The 22,306-nt window shown below is 43.8% G+C and overlaps 1 long non-coding RNA gene across 1 annotated transcript in view; it reads right to left on the bottom strand.

Annotated features, from left to right (window-relative positions):
• Nucleotides 1-810: 810 nt before the first annotated feature.
• The window catches only part of LOC118654588, a 36,334-nt gene continuing 14,838 nt past the window's right edge, over nucleotides 811-22,306 (bottom strand). Inside the window, exons 4-5 of the long non-coding RNA XR_004967012.1 lie at nucleotides 6,798-6,900; nucleotides 811-916 (exon numbers count right to left, since the gene is read on the bottom strand). This is a non-coding gene — a long non-coding RNA (uncharacterized LOC118654588). The remainder of the gene's footprint in view (nucleotides 917-6,797; nucleotides 6,901-22,306) is intronic.

Raw genomic sequence — 22,306 nt, 5'->3', positions numbered from 1 at the left:
CAAGGGCATGTACCTTGGTTGCAGGCACATCCCCAGTAGGGGGTGTGCAGGAGGCAGCTGATCGATGTTTCTCTCTCATTGATGTTTCTAACTCTCTATCCCTCTCCCTTACTCTCTGTAAAAAAAAACACAATAAAATATGTTTTAAAAAATAAAAAAAAATAAAAGAAAAACAGCTTAAAAGTGAACTACAGGATGTAATTTCCTAGAACAAAACAAAACAAAAACCAAAAACAAGCTCTGTGAGCTGGCTTTTTGGTTCCTTTGTGGCATCACTCTATCTTGCCATCTGTTTGTCCACCTTCTGAGCCCTACCCAGCATGCCACATTCTTTTATTCTGGTCTGTAATCTGTGGTCTTTGGTGAGGAAGGAGAATCCATAGCTAACCAGAGCTAAGAAGCTAAGGTCATGGAGCCCAAGCCCATTTCCTACCACTGAAACTATAAAGGGCTCTTATCTTTTATTTCTGTCTGTTAACAAGCCTTTACTGATGAATCATCATTTTCTCTCTCCATCTCTCCTTTTCTCTTTTGCACTGACCCTGATAGTTTATAAGAACTCTCAAGGATTTTTTGCTTCTGCTCTCCCTGAACCTCCTCCTCTCCCAGAGTCACTGTTAATGAATCAAATTGCCCTTCGACTTGAATTACAGGGAAAGCAGCCTCACCTACCACTTGCAATAGATGGGGTGGTTGCCCCCAGATCCACACTCGCCTTGTTGCAACTACTGAGTGGATGTTTATTTTTGAATCTCGCATCCTTTATCTGAGAAAATGGACTACCGATGGGAAACAATTACCTACCACTTACCCCACAGGGCTGATGGGAGCAGATGGCACGTGTGGTGGAGGAGCAGCACAGTGCATTAATGTCATCAGCAACGATCACAGCCATAATGAGTCCACATCACGGGGACTGAAAACCAAAGAGAGGAAAGATCAACAGCTGGGCACTTCATCCAGATGTGGTCACAACCACCCAAATGGCTTGTTCCAGTTTCACTTAATGGGCAGAGAACAGTGTGAAGCCACAAGGGTACCCACAGGAAATAGCCCCTACTTTCAACCCTGCCTATTTTCAGGGAGCCACTTTGTAGGGAGCACGTGGCAATTCATTGTTTACCTGGGCCCACTGAACTGCTTTCTTCTGCTCTGACTGCTCTGACTGAATAAAGTGTGTGTGTGTGTGTGTGTGTGTGTGTGTGTGTGTGCGCGCGCGAGCGCCTCTGCTCATTCTTCCCAGAAGGAAGTGCAGGAGATAGTCCTAGTAAGGTCTCCAAAGCTAGCAGTAATGTTACAAGATAATACATAATGGTTGGGAGAAAGACCTGCAGCAACATTTCATGATTTGCTAAATTGGGACACTGTGATATCAGCCTCTGTAAAGACAGAACGACAAGTCAATTTCTTAATTAGAGAAAGAACAAGGATGAAGACCAATGTTTCAGCCAGTGTCCTTGATACTTCAGAGGGTTTTAGGTAGAAAAGGGAAAATCACACCACTGCAGAGTTTCCCCAACCCCTGCCCAGCTTGAATCACAACCATAACTTTGTTCCCCACTACCACTCCCCACCCCCTTTGCTTTGGGTTTCCTCAAAGCTCAGAGCAGGTCAAATATGCCTTTCAGATTCTTTCCTATCCCTTCCAGATGGATCATAAAGTGTAGTCTATACCAACTCCATGAATGTGTAGGTCTTAATTAGCACACATTATGGTTCCTAAATGTTTGGGGACAATTTTTTTTTTTTGGTTCTTTCTAGTTGTAACTAGATTGGAAGGATTTTGCTGGAACCTGGTTGAAGGCAATGGATTAACTCCTGAAGATGGACAGTTTCAACAGAACTCAATAACACCCAAAAAAGTTTCATCATTTTGAGAAGCATCACTATTTACAATGATTATTTAATGTATTTTAACTTTTTTTAAAAAAAAAACCACTAGGATGAACTTTATATAAAACCTAAGCATTTCATGTTTTAGTTAATCTTTACTTCCATATTTTTTAGTGGCTGTGAATGTTAGTGAACTCCTTATCTACTTGGTCTGGCTTCTGTCTCAACCACTCCAGTGAAACTGCTCTTTGCAACTACCTGTGGTTGCTACATTCAAAGGACATTTACCAGACTTCATTTTACTTAACACCTTGGCAGCATTTGACACTGCCGACTCCACCTCCTTTCCAGAATGCTCTGGCTCAGCATTGCTAAAAACCATGCATTGTAGCCCCCTACCAATAGGAAGACTAGTACTGGTCTGCAATGAGATAAGTACAGAAACTAGAATAATAGAAATTTTTAAGCAACTCAAATTTTGTCTGCTGATTCTAATAATAAAAACAGAATTTATATTTTGAATGTCTTTGTTAATGTTTTTGTTAATCCATTTTTGTTGTATTTATTACAAAAGTATTGTCTGTGACATATTGGTGGGGGGAATCCCTAGTCCTTCTCCAAAGATAATGTAAAAAACCCTGCTATAGGTCCTTATCTTTTCTGAATCCAGCTCTACTGGCTTTCTTCCCACTCTACTTTTTTGAGAAATTTGCGTATTGCCTTCATCTGTCTTACCTCCACAGATTTGCCCTTTCCTGATGAAATCTTGTGCACCATTGTTTCCCCAACCCCAAGCCCAATGCCTGCATGCAAGGGAAGCCCAATCGACTTTTGTGATATAAATGAGTTTCACGGGAGGCAGCCTTGGAGGCACATCATTTACCAAGTTAGAAAGCATTTTAGATCCACTAATTTCTTCCTTTTTCTTTATTCCCCCTAGCTCTTGCAGTAGGCATGCTAATTGTCACAAGTAATAGTGAACTAAAAAGTAGTACATTTCCTTTTGTGGTCCAAGTCAGTCAGAATGTTCTAGGCCAGTGGTCGGCAAACTGCAGCTCGCGAGCCACATGCGGCTCTTTGGCCCCTTGAGTGTGGCCACGAAGTTTCAATCACACTGCACGTGCGCGCCCACACGTGGTATTTTGTGGAAGAGCCACACTCAAGGGGCCGCAGTTTGCCAACCACTGGCCTAGGCTAAAAATCATCCTATATTTGATTTCCCTTTTCTGGGAGGGGGGCGGACAGCAGTGGCATTTCACCCAGAGAACTCCTCCTGATGATCTGAAGGCATCCTGGGAATCTGCCAGCCTATGTGGAGGAAATTGCCTTAAGCACAGATGGGGAACCTGAATTTATCTCCTGGCCATGTAGAGTGCTGCCCACCAAATGGAATTCTGCAGCTTTCCCTGTCCTGTGCCTCAGTGTCCTGAAGGGTGAATGAGTGGCAGTCAGGGTGACCCTTGGGGCTAATCTAAGAGGGAGACCAATTAGTGATCCTACAGCACACTCAAAATAGAAATGTCAAGTGTTACTATTAATAGTCATGTTTCCTCTGCTCTGGTTTCCAAGGTCCCTTCCGCTTGTATTCCAGAACCTCTGGAAAATAAAAAGAAACGTGATTTGGAGGTAAAAGAAAGTTGTAACTGTAGTGTATCTCAAAATGACTGTAAAGATAAAATGTAGATGAATGTGCTGCCTTTCTAAAATGACCCTGAAGACCAAAATTATAAGAAAAAGGTTAACAGCTTTAATATGTAAAAATGTAAAACTTTTGCATTGGAAAAAAGAAAAAGAAAAAGCCAGAAACAATTAAAGGACAAATGAAAATCTGCACAAAATATTTTTACATAGATAGCAGTTGAAAAGAGAGCATCCTTAATATGTAAAGTGCTCTTACAATAAATAAGAAAGAAATACCCAAATAGAAAAATTGACAAAAGGCATGAGTAAGGCAATTCACAAAAGAAGACATACAATCTCACTATACATGAAAAGTGAGGAGGTGTTATTTTATTTGGCATCTTTTTGGCAGCTGTGAGACTGAACCCATAGAATATCATTTTTTATTTATCATATTGGCAAAGATTGATCATCTCCAGGCAAGTGAAGGAAAATGGACATTGACAAATAGTTACAGTTTTCCTGGAGAGCAATTTGGCAATGCATAACCAAAGCCTTGTCCTTTGATGCACAGATTCCACCTCTAGGAATGAACCCTAAGGAATAATAAGACAAGTACACAAAGATGTGTCTGATAAGATTGGTTTTTGCAGTGAGGTTTATAGTAGCAAAACTGGAAGCTATCTAAATGTGAATTAATAGCTGATTAGTTAAGTATACAGATGAGTACTATGTAGTCACTTTAATGAATAGCTCTATATCTATTGATATAGAAAGCTGTCACTGAATTTCACTAAATGGAAAAGTTGAAAACTAGAGGTGTAGAATGATTTTATTTTTGAGCATTTAAAAAAGTGTGTGTGTGTGTGTGTGTGTGTGTGTGTGTGTGTGTGTAAAGTGCTCTACAGTCATATTTTCTTAATTTATTTTTAATTTAAGTATAATTGGTATAGAATCTTATATTGGTAATATTAGTTTCAGGTGTACAATGTACTGGTTCAATATTTTTATACCTTACAGTGTGATCACCCCACTAATTACAGTAATCATCTGTCATCATGTAAATGTATCACAATATTATTGACTATATTCACTCATCCCCCAACCCCTCCCATCTGGTTACCATCCCTTTGGTCTCTATTTCCATAAGTCTGTTTTTGTTTTGTTTTGTTTGTTTGTTTTATTTTTTTAGATTCCACATGTAAATGAAACCATACGGTATTTGTCTTTCTATGCTTGAATTATTTCACTTAGCAATCATACTTTTTGAATGATGAGATTATAGGTAATTTTGTCTTCTTTTATAGTTTTCCATAATTTCTTGATTTTTTTACAATTAAAACTTATAACTATCTCTATTGAAAACTTTATTTTATGGAGCACTTGATCTTGCTATTCTGGCTGTTTTATGGAGGTGGAAGAATCAACAAATAAAACATATGCACATAAATAAAAATAAGGAAGTAAAAATTTTAATCAGAGGTAAATTTTATTGTTCCTCTCTGAATCATTATTTTATTACTTATTTTGGAATGCACTTATTTAATTCATGGAAGCTTTCCTACCACTAGCAGTCCAACCTTATTCTTTTTAAAATACCTTGGAACATTCTATCACATTAGCTGTCCCTGAAATCATTAGTGGGTATAATACTTGTATTTTTTTAATTGCTAATAAAATAATTGCCAATAAACTCTGTTAAAAAGCATCTGTCCCCAGGGACATATATTATGATCTCAATCCTCTCAGTGAAGATATGCGAAGAGGTCTTTCTTTAAATATATTTTTTATTGATTTTAGAGAGAGAGGGAGAGATAGAAACATTAATGATGAGAAAGAATCATTGATTGGCTGCCTCCTGCATGCCCCTACTGGGGATCGAGCCCACAACCCAGGCACATGCCCTTGACCAGAATTGAACCTGGGACTCTTCAGTCCGCAAACTGAGGCTCTATCCACTGAGCCAAACCAACCAGGGCTGCAAAAAGGTCTTGATGGGTCCAACTCCACTGGGATCACTCTCTGCAAGTGCACAGGGCACCCTTCAACCTTGCTGATTATATTCTTACTAGAGGCCCGGTGCACAAAATTTGTGCATGGGTACAGTCCCTAGGCCTGGCCTGTGATCAGGGCCATCTTTCTCGACTGCCCACAACCGGCTCTGACCCCGCTGCCACCCACCCCCAGTTCCCCATTTGCCATCAGGCAATCAGAGCCTACCGGCTTGCCAGCCCTGCCCCTGCTGCAGGTTGCCCTCCATGTGTGGGGCAGGGACCTTGGCCTGGTGCTGCCCACATCCCCTACCACCTACGCATCCCCTGCCACCCACCCCTGGTTCCCTGTTTGCCATCGGGCGATGGGAGCCTGCCGGCTGGGGAAAGGAACCAAGAGGTGGTCAGTGCGCCTCATAGTGACTGGTCAAGCAGTCGTCATTCTGCCTTTAGGTCTGCCTGGTCATTCTGCCTTTAGGGTCAATTTGCATATTACCCTTTTATTATATAGGATAGGACCAAATCTGGGCTTGTTCTTATGTTTAGAAATGGAACCTGGCATTCCAAAGTGTCTTCTTTTAATAATTTTTATGTCATCTTAGTAACAGGGCAGGAATATGATGGGTACATCAATCTTTCACTGAGAAATAGTTGCTAGAGCAATAAGAAAGTGGAATAACCGTTGTCTGGACTCTATTATTATTATATAACAAAAGGTACACACACACACACACACACACACACACACACACACACATATATATATACCTTTTGACATACAATATATAAATGATATATATATACCATATATATGCATATATTTAATATTAATTTGAACCATATGAAATTTCCTATATTCAACTCTTTTTGACCTATAGGAATAGCAATTTCATATGGCTCAACCTTACATATTGTTAGACTTGTAGTATCTGGACATAAACATACTAATATTCTGAGGTTGTTGTTGCCTTTGTACAGAAGTGAAAATTTATTCCAGGGAAGCAGAAAGTGGGCATTTAGCTGGATTTCCCTCTGATCTAAGTATGTGTGTGTGTGTGTGTGTGTGTGTGTGTGTGTCCTTAGAAACCAAATAGAAAATCATCCCACACATTTTTAAAAAGTCTTAATCTAACTTCCTCCTTTTACATTGTTCAACAACTTCTTTGTTCAAGTTGCATTTTGAATTTATTTTTTCAGAACTTTTATCTTAAAAAAAGGGGAAAAATCTTCCCAGGTGACATTACTGTATTGCTTATCATCTTGCGTACTGTGGCTCTGCTGATGCCCCTTAGAAACCATTTCATCCTTAATATTAAGCAACTTGCCCAAGTTCACAAAGCTTTTCTAACTTACCACCCTGCAGAGGGAGTAAAGGCTGTTATCATCCTCTCCCCTCAGGAAGGCCAGTCATGGGCTCAGTTCAATAGCAGGGCCAGCAACCAACATCCTGGAAGCTCTGAGGGAAAAGACCATCAATTGATAAATTATCATGATCATTTTTAATGTTATTATTCATATGCTACATCTGCTGCAGAAAACACAGGATTATTTAAAATGCACATAATAATTTGAGTTTTCTACAACATTTATTTTCTGTCTAAATTATTTTTTAACTGATATGAATGCAAAGACTTGTGAAGACAAAAAGCAAGGCTTTTAAAAAATCCATAACCTTAAATTAAGACCACATTTATTCACACGGGGTGACTGCAGCCCAGAACTTTCTTCCTTTAAACCCTTCAGTGATATCAGCAAACCACATTTCCACCTCTTCTTGGCCCAGTTTTTATTTTTTCTCCTAGCAACAGCATTGGAAGACCAAAGTATAATGCATTTCACAGTAAGAATCCTAATGGAGTTTTTAGTAAACTTAGCCAGACCAGCCTCCTTCCCCAGTGAAAAGATGCCTCTAATTGATCTCTATGTAGAAACAGCAGCTGGTGATCAGAACCACTGTGCTCAGTTTTATTTTATAAGGACAAGCACTTCCATCATGATACCATACAAACAACAGGACCCTGGGAGAGACACACAGAGAAGGCCAAACAGACAGACAGACAGACACAGATAAGACCCAGCAAGAACTTAACTGCAGGACCCACAGCCATGCCACCTTAAATGGCAAGTTTCTGATAACCCGTGATGGATTGGAGCCAGGTTGAGACAGGGAGGTGTTAGGGGAGAAAGTGCAAGTGTGGAGGGTCAGGCAAAGCCTGCTCCCTTAAACGCCTGCACTGGCCCTGAGCTTTGTTAGGGGGCGCTGTGGGGCTGCAGGTGCTGATTCCTCACCAGACAAAAAGGCAGTTTTAGTAGGCCTGCCCTGGTTGAAACCCCCATAGCTCTTTTGGCAAAGAGTAGGTGTGTCCTGGCCAGGTTCCAGTTTGGGTAATTACAGCCTGTCAACCTAAATTCCCCCCAGGGTTGCAGTTAAATATGGTACCCGTCTTCACAATTAAATTTTAGCTCTAATAGGACACTCGATTGTCATGTTACGTGACAGTTAAATAGCGGCTGCATGGTACCCCAGAGGTAGCTTCACTTTTGTGGTGACTACAAAGATTTCTCTGGGTGTAATAAATGCCCTGTATGGACAGAATTAGGGGGGCTCTTTCTGCTAAATTGGAGTTGGTAACTATAGGACTTCACTCATCATTAATTTTTTTTCTTTATTTTTTCCATCACCATTTATCCTCTCTATGCCCTCTTCCACTTCCACTCCCCCCCCCCGCCCGCAATCACCACACTGTTGTCCATGTCCATGAGTTCTCTCTCTTCTTTTTTTTCTTTTTTACTCAGTCCCTTCACTCTCTTCCTATTAGAGCTGTCTGCCTGCTCTCTATGAGTCTGTCTTTCAGAGACAAAAAATATGGGGAATACAACACTCTAATATCATTTCCAGTCCCTTCTCCAAATAAGTGTTTCTCTTCTTATGGCCCCAAACTCTATTACTATTATCTTTACTCAGCATTTATTCAAATTTGTCTTATATTATAGTATTTTGATTAAATATTTTGCACTTAAATGATTACTTTTCCTTATCCCTGAACACAATGCTTACTAAATATTTCTGAAGAAGAGAAAGAAGGCGTCTCCTCTTTCTTTTCCAAGGGTAAGAATAGCTGATATATATTGAGTGGTCACTATAGTTTGATCATTTTTCCCAACACTTTACAGGTACTAATTCAGCCAACCCTCACCATCCCATAAAGCATTATTATTATTGTCTTATTTTTATAGATGAAAATTCTGAGGCACAGAGAAGTTAGATAATTTGCCGAAGGTCACACAGCTAGTAAGGGATGGCGCCAAGAGCAAAACTCACAAGACTTACCCCCCGGAGCCTCATACTCTTACACTGCATCATTTAGGTTTGTAATTAAACAAAACAAATGAGTATCCCTACTGTTATTAAGGACTGAGTGTAAGAAGTTGATGCAATATAATGCACCTGTCTCCAGTTTACTTAGGCTATCCTAAATAACAAGTGGGCCGCTTTCTGAAATCCACACTGTTGTTTGTCATTTTCCATCCTTGGGCAATTATTTCACACTGCAAATGAGAAGGTGATAATCTAAAGTATTCACAGCCAGTCTTGCCTACAGAGGTGTGAGCAAGGAGGAAGATAGCATGTTGTGATTAGAGAGAGAAGAAACAAACCCCAGTGATTGCAATGTGTAAGGAAGGGGTCAGCCTCATTATTCTAATGCATAGTTTTCTGCACCCATAGAAATATTTTATTCCAACAAGTTAATTCCTTTAAGTGGTGAGCGCTGAGTGTGGCACACATGATTATCTTCCTTAGGTTTCTTGCTGCTTTCTCCCCACCCGGCTGGGGGAATGATTTCTGCAGCTCACCTCTTGCAATTAGAAACAGCCCTACAGGGCAGAGGTGCAGCCTGCACTCTGAGATACTCTTCTACAGCTGAAATAAAAACAGCCTTTGAAAATATTCTGCTGCCAAAATCATTTTAGCATTTCACTGTCACACAGCGGGAGAGGGGGAGGGAGGGAAGGAGAGGGGGGGGGAGAGAGAGAGAGAGAGAGAGAGAGAGAGAGAGAGAGAGAGAGAGAGAGAACCCTTTCCATGTACAACTGGCAAGACCTCGTCTTTCCCGTGTACAAGGAAATTAATTTCCTTTTTAATTTTTAAAAAAGCTGTCCATAAAAACATATTTCGAGATTTTACATTTTCATAAGAAGACGTCTCAATTGTAAAAGAGTTCCTCTTATAAGACAAGGTTGTAATTAGATTGTGATGATGAATGACCAGGGTGAAGGGTCTTCCCTTCTTTCTGGAGAAAGAAACATCCTGGATGGTGGAGGCAAGGGCCGCCTGGGTAAGCCATTCTGGTGCCAATGCCAAAGATTGTTCTTTCCCATGAAGCTGCTAAAGAAGAAAAGCTGTTTCTAAGCTTAGGAGTAATAACAACCGGAGAGACAATTTAGAGGGTGAGCCAAGGTGGTTGCCTAAACAGAAGCCAGCAGTGCCAACAGGGGGCGCTGTACAAGGCACAGCAGCCTCCCCTTCACTGGCAGATTGCCAGTGCTTTCTGCTCTCTCTCTTTCAATCTGGGTATATTTTCTCTTGCAGTTATTGAAAAGAGTAACTGTCCTTTCACAAATGCCTTAACTTTTTTGTTGTTCTTTATATATGCCTGTTATGGACTGAATTTTTGTTCCTTCCTTCCCAAATTTGTATGTTGAGGCCCTAACCCCCAGGACTCCAGAATGTGATTGTATTTGGAGATAGGGTCTTTAAAGAGATGTTTAAGTTAAAATGAGGCCATTAGGGTGGGCCTTCATCCAATATAACTATTGTGCTTATAAGAAGAGAAAATTTGGACTCACAGACAGACACCAAGGCTGTGCACAAACACCATGTGAGGACACAGTGAAAAGCAGCCATCTGCAAACCAAGGAGAGAGGCCTCAGGAGAAAGAAAACATGCCCACACCTTGATCTTAGACTCCTGCCTTCAGAACTGTGAGAAAATTAACTTCTTTGTTTAAGCCATCCATTCTGTAGTACTTTGTTTTGGCAGTCCAAGCAAACTAATACCCAACCACTTTTTAAAATATGATCCATGGACCACTTTCATCAGAAAGTAATGAGAGGATTAAAATGCAGATTTCTGGGCCCCATCCAGACCTACTCAATCAATTATCTGGGGTCCAGGAATCTGCAGTTTTTCCCAAGTGCCGCAGGCCATTCCAGTGCACACTAAAATTGGGAATTCCCTGCAGCCAGAATTTGCTGAAAGCGTCATATTGGTGGTCATCAGAGGGAGGCTGCCCCAAGGACACACTGCTTACATGTCCCCTCCTTTAGAAAGGCATTCTTTGCAGTTAAACATTGCCCTCTCCCTGGTGGATCTCTTTTCAGTGCAAATAGCTCCTGGATGGGGGTGACAAATTAAGTCAATAACCTTTGAGTATGAATTCATTTATCAGTTGAATTCCTGTGGGATTGGAAGGATGCCAAACCTGAGGAAAGAACGGAAGAGCAGGAATAAGTAGGGGGTTGAGAGGTGCCGGCATGGTCCACAGCAGGAAAACATGGCACCTGATGACTTTGCTCAGGATGAGCCCCACTGGGAGTGACGCTGCCCCACAGTGCACTGCTCTCTGACAGGAAGGGGAACAGAGAGATGGTGTGGGGGTGGGGGCGCTTTGGGGTTTTCTTGTTTGCTGTTTGGAAGCTGACAACAAAGACAGACCTGCTTTCCTCCCTCCCTAGGAGTGATGTGTGTAGAGGTGTGCTGAGAGAACAGGAGAGGGTGATGGGGCTTTAGGGTAAGGAGCACATAAAAGCAGGGGTAGGATGCAGAGTATTTCACAACTGGTATGGCTTAGACACAACCTGTCAGAACAGAAGGCAGAGACTGGAGCAGATCCTGACATCCCCTTGTTTCAGGAGTGAACCTTCTACAGGCCTTGGCCCTGTGCTTTGCCCAACACTCACAGCACAGGCCTGAATGAGCAGGAAGGTCTGCTTGAATTATTTGCTTTCAAGATAGGGGGAGGCATCCCTGCTCCTCCTTACCCCCTAGGGCAGGGGTGGGCAAACTTTTTGACTCGAGGGCCACAATGGGTTCTTAAACTGGACCCGAGGGCCGGAACAAAAGCATGGATGGAGTGTTTGTGTGAACTAATATAAATTCAAAGTAAACATCATTACATAAAAGGGTATGGTCTTTTTTTTTTTTTTTTTTTTTTTTTTTAGTTTTATTCATTTCAAACGGGCCGGATCAGGCCCATGGGCCGTAGTTTGCCCACGGCTGCCCTAGGGGCTTGTCTTAATTCACTTTGGAGTTCAAGCTCAGCATACTTCAGGCCAATGCAATGCACATGTGATTGTGGTATGCCTGTCTTCCCTTCTTGACCCTTCCAGCAAGCTCTAATGGGCTTGGAGTATCAGCGAGCAGGCCAGGAACAATCTCCCAACTGCTGACAAGTGACTGCTTTAGAGAGGGCTGCCAGGGGGCCAGGGCACTCATGGCTAGTTCAGGAGCCAGGGCACTGGGATTGATAATGAGCTGAAACTCAGCCCTCTGCAAGCCTGGATGGATGCCTGCCCCCAAGCCAGAGTACCAAGATGTATGTGCCAACAGCCAGGGCACATCACAGCCCATTGGGTGCTCAGCATTGACAAAAGCTCTTTCTGGCTTTCAATTTTCTATGAAAAAAGGTGAATCTAAGTTGCAATCTGCCACACTCAGTGGCCCAGGATTCCAAACTCTACTCCTTGAAGCAGCAAATGGTTGGAGGAGAAAAAAGGTCAGCCCAGCCAGAACACTCTCAGGCAAGCCAGTGTTCTTTCTCAAGACAGTGCTCCTTGTGTCAGTGACAGTGTTGGCACTCTACACAGTTCTCCTTGGATCCCTTTTGAGCCTTTGTATATGCACCCTGCTTTCACACTTGCTTTTAGTTCTAATACTCAGCACCTACACTTTGCTTTGAGAGGACAGCCCTCAGAGCAAGAGAAGGGAGCCACTCTGCATACCTGTGCAAGTAACTGGAAGTGCCTGGGAGTTAACCTACCCCCTTTGTGGCTCTTAGTCATTGACTGATGGTGGCAGGAGTATAAAAACCCAGCTCTCTTAGCTGGAGTGGTCCCATTAGTAGGCATAGCTACCTTGCAGAGCTGCCAGGCAAGGACTTAAGTGAGTACTTTGCTTAGCTTCTTCCATTTCCTTTTCCTTTACCTGATTCCCCTTTGCAGGTTTCCCCTTAAAGAACTTTCTTACTAAATTACTCACATATAAATTTTAATCACAGGGTCTGCTTGTGGGCAACCCAACCTAGGTCATAGATTTAAAAAATCCCAAGTTTTTCTCCCATTAGTGTCTCATAACCAAAAGAAGTATTTGTTCACTCTTTCTCTCTAGCTACCTTCACCCTGAAGATCCCCCACTGCTGTTAGAGGGACCCACCATTCTCCTCATCAAGTTCAAAAATATGAGGCTCTGGCATTATCTTTCCTATTCAACCCTTCTCCCTACTGCCACCCTTCAGCTCAGCCCCTTTCTTTCACTTCCTTGATTAAGACAATAGCTTGAGGGTATTATGTGTCTACCTCCCACTGTTCATGAAAATCTAGTACACTCCTAGCCAATGGGTCCTGCTAAAGCCCAGGTGTAATTCTCCATCACTCCCCAGATCACCAAGTCTTAGGTGACTCCCCACATCTCTTGTCAAAGTAAGTGCACCCTCCTTGCCTGGGCATTCAAGGTCCTCATCAACATGCCTTCAGCTTGCATTTTTCAAATTTATGAGAGTCAAGATGGAAAGCTATGCTCCTTCCCACTAGCACATTCACCAAAATGGGTCATTTTAATATGTTGAGATTACTACAGTGGTTAATACCATGATGCACAGATGATAGACGATGGAGTATGGTAAGTGCGTTATGAGATATTGAATAGGGAGCCAGAGAGTGTCTGGGGCCATTTGCATGATATTTATCTCTGATTTTAGAATTTATCTTCACTTTTATTTACAGGTATCTTATTGGGGCCATATAATGTTTTTGGATTTTCCCACATAACACCTATTTAATTGGATCTTTACCTAATCAGGCTATGTCCAGTCTTGAGGCCTTCTGACTTACCAGTGTACCAAACAGCTGACACCCATTCATGGCCCTCATGTTGGTCTGGATTTTTATTTTCTCAGGCTCTTGAGCCCCCAGGTTTCTGGTCTTGGGCTTAACTTCACTATGCAGGTCTTCACTGTGTCCTCTCCAGACCTGTATGGGGCACAGAACTACTTTCCCACTGGTTCTCTACAAGGACCTGAGTTCTCCTTATAGTAAGGCTGTCTTTGCTCCAGTCAAACTCTAAGAACTTCTCCCTGAACAATCTGTTATCAATGTCATTTATAAACTCCCGAGTGTGGTGGACACTCAACTGCACTGCCCAGATCCTTCTTCAAGTACTGACTTGCTGTTCAGCCCCATAGACAGCCTCTAGGTGTCAGCCTTTTAGGGTCTTCCTGAGCAGCTGAGAACTGCCTTGAGTAAGGTCATGTCCTTTCTGGGGTGAGTAGATAAGGCAGGGATATAAAAGTCTGGCCATTTTTGCCTGATATAGGACATTCTTAGGAGCAATTCTCATTCCAGAGCTCCCTATTGGGTTGTCCAAGGTTTTGTCAGGCCTGCATCACAGTTGCATTATTTTCTGTACAACCTTGCTCTCAACTCCTACTTTTCATTGGCATTGATTCCTAACAGATGTCTAAGCCCTGAACTTTGTCTCACCATCCATTTCTGGTGAACACAATCAGAAACTCTGAGATCAGGGGCCATGGCTGTGTACCCCACAGCATGTACCTGTGGGGTTTGCTCTTAGGAGGCACTCAGCAAATGTTTGCTGATTTCAGTTTAATTACTGCTAGTAATTGCTAACATTTAAGAAGTTGGTCCATTTGTCTGGCACCAAGGGAAGCAGGCTGAGCATTTTACATGAGTGTATCCTTTAGTTTTCAGACAACCCTATGAGAAAAGCATTATTATTTCTCCCATTTTACAGATGGGGAAACTAAGGCACAGAGAGCAAGTGAGGGTGTGAGAACTTGAGACCATGAATCTGATGCTTGAGCCAGAGCTCTTCATCACCATGCTGGAGCTAAGTGCCACATGCAGCTGACAACTGATTACTAACAGTAAGAGGAACCATATGGTGTCACAAGACAGTGTCAGAATGCCATAGGAGAACTCACACAAAATTGGAGGGGTAAGTACCGATGTGGTGCTGGCAGGCTCAGAAACTCTCTAAGCCTGTGTCATCTAGAACAGCCTTCTCTGTTTGCCCCCCTTAAAATTGGAGCATTATTAACTGCCTGAAGCAGCAGCACACATAGCATAACCTTCCTGTGGTACAAAACAGAAGAAAGCCCAGAGAGGTTAAGGAACTTCCACAAGGTCACAGAGCTAGTTGGTGTTTAGCCCTCTAAGATCAGCAGGAATTGCCAGCCCATCTCACTCCATTCCATCTCCCCCTTTCCCTCCATACCATGACTCTAAAGCTCTCTGATAGTTACTTAGTGGACGCTGAGGCAAGAATAGCACTTCCTACTTAGCTAGGCCAACCTTGCAGTCATTAGTCTGCTGCCTTCTCAGTCACACCCTCTTTGCTCATTCAGTCCCATCAGTATTCCAAGCACCTCTGAAATGTAAAGGCACGGGGATTAAAGATGGTAGTTTTAAGAGTGAAGCAAAAACACTACCACATTTTTATTGCTACCTTGCCCATGTTCTATTATTAAATTTCTCACTTCCCCTTAACATTAAAACATAACAGCACGATGGCAAGTGGTTAAGTGCTATGAAATCAAACAAGCCTTGGTGTGAAACCCGCCTTACTTCTCTCTTGCAGTGTGACCTTGAGAAATTTACTGAAATTCTTTGAGCCTCAGTTCCTTCCTTTATGCATGAGAGAAATAGTGCTCAAGAGTTGCTTTATTGGGTGATGGGAGAGGTAAATGAAATAATGAATATAAAGGGTTACCACAGGGCTCCTAAACACAGTAAGGCTATGGTAAGTTGTAGCCATTGTTATTTTTGTTAAAGATACATAAAATATAACATATGTAGCATCCAGTAATCATTAATCTGAAGTCCTTAGCAGGGAAGAACAAATCAGCACATGCATTTATTAGGGATCCTCATAACAGATAGGATTTATCTGATACATGCAATGCCTCTCAGATAGAGGCAGGACCAGGCTCACTATCTCTGGGCCAGAATCTATCCCCAGGTAGTCTGAGGTCAATGCAATCTCTCTTCTTCAAACTCACATGATATTACATCTGTAACTCCTATGATTCAGGTTTCCTTAAAGTCAGAACAGAGGCAGTCTGAGTGAATCATCAAGAACTTGATAGGAGGTTGGGGTGGGAAAGATATGTGATGCTCCAATAACTTGGTAGATTGAACTAACAAAGACCGACTGCTCCCATTACAAACATACAGAGATATCTGATAAAGCATAATGAAAAAATAAATAAGTTCAAACCTTGAAATGGAGGAAGGAAGGAAAAAAAGGAGGGAGAAGGGAAAGGAAGGAAGAAAGGAGAGAGGGAGGAAGAAGAAAGGGAGAGGGAAAGAAAATGAAATGATATAGAAATATATGTACTTCTTTGTTAATTCACTTGGCAGCATGATCTAGTAGTGGGTCCAATAAATATCACAATTTGAATAGTGATGTCTATGAGTGACATTTTGAGATATCTGCTACAGCTCCCCTATGATACACAAGTATCTGTGATTCATTAGTGATAGGTCCATTACAGTCGCTTGACTGAAATGATATTAAAAGAAAAAGCTAAATTGTAGTTAGATAGTCATAAAAATAAACATGGCTTTTTTCCCCACTAACTTCAAAAGTCTTTTAAATTTACAGAGCACAGGTTAAGGACCCTACATTTAAAGGGTAAATGCAACCACCCACAATATATCCCATATGCAATCATGAAGGAAAGCAAAGAAAAACACAAGAAAAGCTCATTCCCTTTGGAAATAGGAGAAGAAAAAACAATATATAATCATCATAGCCCAAGTTAGATACCCTTTTGGAAGTGGACAGTAGGACTCCATGCTCTGAACTGGCACAGAATACTGCCTGTTCCTGCACAGGTCCTGGTCACCAGAAGCACCTCCCTCAATATTTTATATTTTCTAGTGACTGGGACTTACCCCTAGCATTGGCAGCACCATTTGCCTGGATGAGACTGCCTGAGCTCAGAACAAAACTTACATGGGCCTTAGTCTCTGTTTGTCTCCTTTGGGGCACTCTCCAACCAAATGCATCCCTCCCAATCCTCTGAGAGGGTTGATCAGATGCTCTTAGGAGCTCAGAGGCTCTGGCCTATGGGATTATCTCAGGCATGGTTCCATAAGAGTAGTCTGACAAGTGAATCTTTTCTGTAGTATTTCTCTTGCAGGACTGCAGGGACTGGGCTGCCATAATGGTATTGACACACTGATTTTGTTTGTCTCATTTTCATAGGACAAGGGGTGACCTCTGGGCTACCAATACTTCATTGCTGACCTTTGAGCTTAAACCATGAGTGCCAGCCATGAGTCTGCTATATAGCCAGTCCTTGTCCTGACCACAGTGCCAGCTCCATTCTACATCACCATTGCTACATCTTTTCTTAGGCTCCACCTCCAGTCCTCCAGGGGTGAATATGCCCATCTCCTCCAAGGGCTCCCTAGACTGTTGCTCTGCAAAGTCAGCAGACCTTTATGATTTATGTTCTCTCTGGCTTCCAATTGATGCAACTTTATGCTCTCCTTGCATGATCTCAAGCCATGCAGGACAAGGGATGGACATTTATTGCTCAAATGAGACTGCTTCTTTCTATCTGCCCACGGGCACTTCACTTATCCTTCCCACTGTTAGTGATGTGTGAAAAGTAGGGGTGAGATCACCATGGAAAGAGATCCTATTGTAGAAATGCAATGTTGACAGCCTAACGAGATCAAAGGAAGATATGGCTGGAAGAAGTGTTGTTCTATGTTTAAATTATAATATTTCAAACAGTAAATTTAATATGACCAGACAACAAATTATCATTTGCATGTTCTTGCAAACTCAGTAGGACTTGCATTTGTGATGATCATCAATGGAATACAGTAATGACCTTTGAGAGAGCCATCGGAAGCCAGTGTTTATGGGTGATACAGCATCCTGGGTAATGTAACCAGCTTTGAATACATGGAATACATGGTATATGGGAACTTTAGAGGAAAGAAGAGCTATATAGTTTCATTACAAACAGGTTCCAAAGAGCCATGGCATTATGAGTAATAAGAGCACTACTATATTTTTCTTGTAGTAAAAGATAAGAAATTATCCAGGAATGACACATCTACACTAATAAAAGACAAACATGCAAATTGACCGTACCTTTGCTATGCCTTAAGCCACGCCCACCAGCCAATCAAATGACTATATGCAAATTAACCCAACCAAGATGGTGGCCGGCAGCCACGGAGCTGGAGCAAGCAGGAGGCTTGGTTGCTCCAGTGAGGGAGGAAGCCAAGCTTCCTGCCTGCCATGGCCAGCTCTGAGCTCCACTCAAGGCAACAAAGATTCAATTATAGAAGATAAATAAACCCCAACATTAAAAAACAAGAAAAAAAGGAGAGGCTGGGAGCTTACATCGCCAGGGGGCTTGGCCAGCCTGAAAACAGCCCTCAGCCCCTCACCCAGACTGGCCAGGCACCCCAGTGGGGACCCCCCACCCTAAAGGGGTTGTGGCCAGCCTGAAAAGAGCCATTAGCCCCTCACCCAGGCGGGCCAGGCATCCCAGTGGGGACCCCCACCCTGAACGGGGTGTGACCAGCCTGCAAACACCCATCAGCCCCTCACCCAGGCTGGCCAGCTGGACCCCCACCCTGATCTGGGACACCCTTCAGGGCAAACCAGCTGGCCCCCAACCATGCACCAAGCCTCTATCCTATATAATAAAACAGTAACATGCAAATTGACCCTAACAGCAGAACAACTGGGAATGACTGGTCACTATGACACACACTGACCACCGGGGGGCAGACGCTCAATGCAGGAGCTGTCTCCTGGTGGTCAGTGCGCTCCCACAGGGGGAGCTCTGCTCAGCCACAAGCCAGGCTGATGGCTGCCAGCACAGCAGTGGAAGCGCTGAGGATGTCCGACTGCAGCTTAGGTCTGCTCTCTGCTGGCAAGTGGACACCCCCCAAGGGCTGCCGGGCTGCCAGAGGGATGTCTGACTGCCAGCTTGGGCCTGGTCCCCCAGGGAAAGGGCCTAAACCAGCAGGTGGACATTTTCCGAGGGGTCCCACACTGCAAGAGGGCATAGACTGGGGTGAGGGACACCCCTCCACCCACGAGTGCACAAATTTTTCTGCACCGGGTCTCTAGTCTATATATATATAAAAGACTAAGTGACCATCTGACTGGCTGACCTGCTGGTAGATATGATGTGCACTGATCACCAGGAGGCAGACGCTCAATGCAGGAGCTGCTAAGCTGCAATGACTTGGCAGCAGCACTTCTCAGGTGATGCACCCCGGAACCAGAGAGGAGGGAGCACGGTTCCTCATGGGGCCTCACGATTTCACCTTCAGCATAGGTTATGATGTTGCTGGGGCACTGTCGGCCTCGAATCTGGTTTACTGCTAAGCTGCAGTGACTTGGTAGCAGTGGTTCTCGGAACCACCCAGAACCAGAGAGGTTAATTTCCTTTCAATGTGCACGAATCCATGCACCAGGCCACTAGTTTGGTAATAAAGAACACAAGGAATGGTTACTGGATCTGAAACAGGAAGGGATGGTGCCAGGACACTATGAAGAATTTTCATAAGCACTTATTGAAACTTATGGACAAGTACATAAATACATCTTCTATACCCATCATTCTAAATCTTCATCAATTAATCACCACACCTCACAAAAGTCCATGAATTTTAATTTAAAAATTCAATTATTTATATAGATAGCCCCATCTCCCTCCAAACAATACTTGAATGGGTGGCACCACACAGTTTAGGGATGGCTCTAATCAAAGCTGAAGTCCTTGTTGAGTTACAGTGCTTGAACTTGTACTCTAACCTTGCGACTTCTTTTATTTATCCTAATTGGTTTCAGTATGCAGCAGGTAACCACTCATTCTTAGTTTAACAGCTTCCATTATGTGTGGATTGGAATACTGCCTATATCTGAATACAGGGGTGACAATTGCTTTGCCATTTCAAACAATCAACTGCTTTGCTACTTCAAAATGAGGACTTATTTGGTTGGCAAGTAATAGGTATTGACACTTAAGAAGAAAATTGGTATTTGTCTTAGTCTTTCAGGCTGTTATTATAAAACTAGAGGTCCGGTGCACAAAATTTTGTGCACTCGGGGGGAAGAGGGGGATCCCTTAGCCCGGCCTGTGCCCTCTCGCAGTCTGGGACCCCTCAGGAGATAGAGACCTGCTGGCTTAGGCCTGTTCCTGGGTGGCAGAGGGCAGGCCCAATCCCTAGGTGCAGCCCCTGGTCGGGCTCAGAGCAGGGCCAATTGGGGAGTTGGGGCACCGCCCCTGTCATGCACAGAGCAGGGCGGATCGGGAGGTTGTGATGCCACCCTCAGTCATACTCAGGGTAGGGCTGATTGGGGGCTTGGGGAACCGCCCCCTGTCACACTCAAGGCAGGGTCGATGGGGAGGTTGTGGCGCCACCCCCTGCCATGCACAGAGCAGGGTCGATCAGGGGGTTGGGGAGCTCCCCCCTGTCACACACAGAGCAGAGCCCATCAAGGGGTGGGGAGCTCCCCCTGTCACTCACAGAGTAGGGCCGATAGGGGAGTTGGGGCACCGCCCCCTGTCACACACAGAGCAGGGCACATCAGGGGGTTGGGGTGCCGCACCCTGTCACACTCAGGGCAGGGCCGATGGGGAGGTTATGGCTCTACCCTGTCACACACAGAGAAGGGCCTGTGGGGGGCGGTTGGGGCATCTCCCTCTATCACCCACAGAGCAGGGCCGATCATGGGGTTGGGGCACTGCACCCTGTCACACACAGAGCCACAGGGTGATCAGGGGGTTGGGGAGCTCCCCCCTATCAGGCACAGAGCAGGGCTGATTGGGGATTGGGGCACCTTCCCCTGTCACGAACTGAGCAGGGCCGATAGGGAGGTTGTGACCGCACCCCCTGTCACACACAGAGCCGCAGGGCGATCAGGGGGTTTGGGTGCTGCCCCTGTCACACTGATCCCGGTGCCGGGAGGCCTCGCGACTCCGCTGATCCCGGTGCTGGGAGGAATATTACCCTTTTACTATATAGGATAGAGGCCTGGTGCATGTGTGGGGGCTGGCTGGTTTGCCTTGAAGGGTGTCCTGGATCAGGGTGGGGGTCCCCACTGGGGTGCCTGGCCAGCCTGGATGAGGGGATGATGGCTGTTTGCAGCTGGTCACACACATTTCATGGTGGGGGTCCCCACTGGGGTGCCTGGCCAGTCTGGGTGAGGGGCTGAAGGCTGTTTTCAGGCTGGCGGGTGACGGAAGCTCCCAACTGATCCTTTTTTTCTTTTGTTTTTTATTCTAGGCCAGCTTTAACTCTGAGGCTCCAGCTCTTAGGCCTCCAGATACCTGAAAGCAGGTATCTGGTTTGTTTGGGTTCTATAATTGAAACAATGTATAACTCCAGCTCTGAGATCCCAGCTCACTGAAAGCAGGTTTCTGGGGGTTTGTTTAGGTTCTATATTTGTTACAATGTTTCAAACTGCAGGCTCAGAGGCCGGCAAGGCAGCCGGGGAACGTTGGTTTCCTCCGTCACTGAAGCAAGCAAGCCTCATGTTAGTTTCAAGCTGCCTGGCTGCCGGCGGCCATCTTGGCTGGCAATTAATTTGCATATCGCCCTGATTAGCCAATGGGAAGGGTAGTGGTCATATGCTAATTACCATGTTTCTCTTTTATTAGATAGGATACTATAGACTTGGTAGTTTAAACAATAGAACTTTCTTTCTCACAGTTCTGGAGGCTAGAAGTATGATTGGTTCTAGTAAAAAACTCTCTTCCTGCCTTATAGATGACCAGCTTCTCACTGTATGTCCAGTGGTCTCTCCTCGGTGCTTGTGTGTGTGTGGAGAGAGAAAGCTATCTTTCATTTTCTCCTACTTATACGGCAGGAAAAATTGGAAACAAAAACACCAACTATCATAAGCCCTATACCAGTGACCAACTCACAAAAAATATGTGTGTCTTATGGATGCTTCCATAATCCTACTGGAGACCCAGAGAGGCCACTGTTCTCCACCAGAATGAGTAGAGCAGTGATGAACATATTTTGCCAATTCAGGTTTTAAAAAATTGAAAACATGCTTCTTGGTAACATTTATTTAAGTGAAAATAGCTCTATTTATTCCCATGTGTGAAAATAAAAATGTATATTCTTACTACTTGGTTTATCTACTAACCACTGAGTAAATTATAGAAGAACTAGAGGCTTGGTGCATGGATTTGTGCACTGGTGGGGTCCCTTGGCCTGGCCTGCAGGGATCAGGCCTAAGCCGGCTCTCCCCAGAGGGGTCTCGGATTGCGAGAGGGCAGTTCTTGGGTGACTCACCCAGGAAACGGGCTCCCTCCTCTCTGGTTCTGGGTGCATCACCTGAGAACCACAGCTGCCATGTCATTGCAGTTTGGCAGCTCCTGCATTGAGCATCTGCCCCCTGGTGGTCATTGTGCATCATAGCTACCAATCAGATGGTCAAACAGTTGGACGGTCACTTAGGCTTTTATATATATATATATATATATATATATATATATATATATATATATATATATATATATATATATAGACTAGAGACCCAATGCACGAAATTTGTGCAAGAGTAAGCC

Source organism: Myotis myotis, unplaced genomic scaffold (assembly GCF_014108235.1).
Source record: "Myotis myotis isolate mMyoMyo1 unplaced genomic scaffold, mMyoMyo1.p scaffold_m19_p_4, whole genome shotgun sequence".
NCBI classification, from domain to species: domain Eukaryota; kingdom Metazoa; phylum Chordata; class Mammalia; order Chiroptera; family Vespertilionidae; genus Myotis; species Myotis myotis.
This window is presented reverse-complemented; position numbering and strand designations above follow the sequence as displayed.